General features: G+C 30.9%; 1 pseudogene; it reads left to right on the plus strand.

Moving 5' to 3' along the window:
* Positions 1–3,655: 3,655 nt before the first annotated feature.
* LOC137924762 (U6atac minor spliceosomal RNA) lies at positions 3,656–3,761 on the plus strand (annotated as a pseudogene).
* The last annotated feature ends 220 nt before the right edge of the window (positions 3,762–3,981 follow it).

The raw sequence follows: 3,981 nt of genomic DNA on the forward strand, positions 1-3,981 counted from the left end.
CTAGAGCTGTTCTAATTGATTATGCGGATTTGGCCGAGAAGGGGCGACAAGCTTATCTGTTACGTACAAGCGTCAAATATCCGTGTAGTATTTATAATCTGCCTTTGTTTTAGTAAATTTGTATTCCATTAAAACGTATATTTCAAATAAATTTTAATATGAATGTGTTTCATTAGTTTCACTTGTAAAACCTTTTTTTTACTAATAAGGTAGGTTAGCTTATTTATTTATTATGTTATACTGAAGCAGTTGAATGACTTTCTTACTGTAAGCATCAGTAATTACTTGTGATTTTTTCTGTTTTTATACCTACATATAACATATGGCGCAAAAGTAATGTCATAATGTGAATACGACTTAATTTTTAAAAATAGCACCAAAGAGCACTGTGCTTTGACATTTATGGTGTAGTAATAAAGAGAATATGCTGTTAATAAGCGATAGAGACATATATATCTCGATAATGTGTAATTATTGTATCTGCTTATTTGACAAATATTCAATCTGTTGTTTTAAAATAGTGTGAATTTCGTCGACGTTTTCCTTGTGTTGTAACAATCTAGATTTTGGTCAAGCGCTTCTTACTCTTAGGTGTTTTTTTTAAATCTAGCATTTAGCGCAAACCAGATATCTTATAAGGTTTGACAGCTTACATTGAAGAAGATATTGCCAATTTAGAGCCAAATGTTTTTAAGGAAACAAAAATGCTGTAAAACGAGCGTAAATATGCATCAAATCGGGAAGCGAGTGATAAAAATTTTTTCAATTAATTTAATCAATTTTACACTTTCAAATAAGCTTTTTTTTAATAACAGAGCACTTTTTTAATTTACAACAAAATGGCAGCCAATTCAAATTAGGACATTACTTTTGCACCACCTATTAAATCTTCTACAACTATTTTAATGGTAAATTTGTAATGTAAAAATGAAAATAAAAAAATACATATGCAAAAGATGTATCTATTAGCCTATTAAACACAATACAAAACTATTAAAGAATATACAAAACAGCAATAAAACAAGCAATAGGAATTGTAAAACTATATAAATGTTTAATTACTATCTTCTTTTGAGCCGATGGACGTCCGTTCCAAGGCATAAACCTTTTTCAAAGATAACCAATCTTGCACAGCCGATCAAATAACTTTAGTTAACAAATACAGTATTATACTAGCTTAAGATATTTGTAACGAAATTGAACGTTTGATAAGTAAATAAATATTCTAGAACTTAACATATAAAAATTGTGTTTCAATGAACCCATTTCTATCAATATTTTCTCCAAAGTTCTTGAAAATTTTCTTCAACATCGTTTCAATTCCTTCCTATTATGATAAATCCTTTCAATCCGATCTGAGTTACAACGAAGATTCTTTTGTAAATGTTTGATAGCATTGGGACCTCTGTAGAAACTGGCAAGCTAGCAGTGTTAACATATTTAAACTCTAGCAATGATTTTACTGCTGCAGATTTCTTTTTTAAATATCACGCCCTACTTAGATAGCCTTGATCAAAGATTCGACGAGTTCTTTCCACAGATCACTACTAACTGATTATCTGAGTGTTTACGTTATTATGAAGTCTGTCATCATCCGCACAGAGTCCGCCCATAGCGTCGATGATCTCTCTCACTCTGTGTTTGACACTAATCGGTGTAACATTACTCCTGATGATGCCCCTGGAGGGGTGAAACACGTGTTGAGTGATTTAACGGTGGTAGTTGTGTAATTTGCATTGTTTGCATGTGCATTTTTCAGCGGGCTGGCGGGCGGTGCATTTTATTGCACGGCTAATACTGCATTGGCGGAAGTAGCTATGTATTAGTCCTTTTCTTACTTAGGATGGACTTCCGCAAAATAACGCCTGAATCCATTAGATATCTCTCTTCTTTTCTTTCCTTCTACATTTTCTACGATCACCACTTTGTCTAGACTGTCTAGTTGTCTCCAAGCTACTGTAGATTATGATGTGTAAATTAGCATACTAAGCAAAGTTAACACAGTTAACTAGACATTTAATTGACTCCATAGTCATCTAACTCTTCGTCTTAGGCATTGACTTCCACCTTCGCAATCTAGACTCCTCTGTCTACCCAATCAAAATTTAAATCATCTACTATTGTTGCTTTAGAATTTCATTTCAGGAATGAGTTGATGTTTACTCTAGACATGTCTAAATTCTTCAGGAGGGTGTAGAGAGGTTTCATTATTATACCTCTCTATCATACCTCCATTGCTTTTATATTTACAATGAATTTACTCTTAGCGATATTTTTAACTAATATTACAACCGTATTTGTTCACTTTAGCTATATAGTTTTTTGGTATGTTTATTGACCAGATAACTCTGTTTTATTTATCATCTAGTAGAAAATATATATATATATATATATATATATATATAGATATATACATGCATTTTCAATGCAGATAAATAGATCACAACAATTGGAAATATAAATAATTAAAATTTGCGATGCGCGAATGTAATGTAAATGAAATGAATCCTGTGTCATTCAATAGAAAATGTGAAGCATGAAAGAAGAAAAAAAGAGTGATTGTGAAGGATGAGGGAGAGGGGATGAAAATCAAAATGTTTAATGGAAAAATCATAGTAAAATATATACCTATTGCAAAAATAAGATATGGTAATAATAGGCCCCTAATAACAGGTACCATAACAAATCACAAAGGCAATGGTTCTGTATTTATAGTATCAAGTCGCATTATCCCGCGTTGTAAAAGTATCCACATTACTAATTTCATTATCACCATCACTCGTAGGATGCCCACTGCTGTACATAAGTTCCAAAAAATTCTAAATTCAAAACACATTAAAAATAAATTGACACAAAGCGTTTTATTCAATAAACGAATATTTAAATGATGAGAATCCTTGGCATTGATATTGCTTGATGATTTTGATTTAATTGAGGCTATATCTGATAAGCTTTAATAAAAAAGATATGTTGTTGAGGAGTTTCTCCCCGTTTTATTTCCACAAGTATAACACCTTGCCAACCAAAGTAGACTAAAAATAATATATATTAAAAAATAAATAGGTAAGTTGACGATCAATGAGAGTTCTGTTAAAAGTTCATATATTGAATAAACGTATTTTCTCTTTATCTTTATCAAGCCTTCCACACAGATTTTCATTAAACGATGATCCTTAACTTAATATTTTTAAAAAATGATTACTTGTTTTTAATAGTACTATTATATTCTCAACGACTATATATCTTCTACTTATACAATATAATGTTTAATCTGGGGATTTTAAATGAGTTTTATAGAATGAAGCTTATACAAGGAAATCTCTTTTTCTTTTCTTTTCAGAAGATAAACGTTCACTGCATGGTATAGGTTAGTGGGAAGGCTGCCCATGCCACTTCTACTAGCTAGTAGTGACCACTCAAGTACCTTTCAACCCCAGCGTCCATCGATTGCACAAGCGATAAGATGACGCAAATATCGACATCGCAACAGAGAAAGACAACATCGCCTTATTGGTAGGCAATGATATATAATGAAGAGTAATAAATAATAAGTACAAATGAAAGTGATTTTCAACCTGCGATAAAATTTTAAAATCATGTTAAACTTAATCTGTGATACATCCAATAATAAAAAAAAATCAGACAAATATAACATGATAATATTGAAAAAAGAGAAGGTTAGCACTCCTCTTGACAAGAATATAGCACATAAAATAGTTAAAGCACTACTTGACCACATTTTAGTAAAATTAAGGGCTAGTGTGATAGTGATTTAACTAAAAAAGATCACAAAAACAAAGTGATTTCCCCTTTATATAGGCATCAAGAATGTTTGTCAAAAAAACGAATTTACATATTACCTTAAAAGCTAGATAGTAATTTCTGTGGAGTATCTAATTAGAAGGTTATACACGATAAAAATAAAAAAAGCTATAAACCAAAGAAATAAAGTAATAAAACGAATAAATGTAAGTGCAGAAT

Source organism: Battus philenor, unplaced genomic scaffold, assembly GCF_028537555.1.
Source record: "Battus philenor isolate CCGP_79_NKW_IND1 unplaced genomic scaffold, ilBatPhil1.0.hap1 SCAF_24, whole genome shotgun sequence".
Taxonomy (NCBI): Eukaryota; Metazoa; Arthropoda; class Insecta; order Lepidoptera; family Papilionidae; genus Battus; species Battus philenor.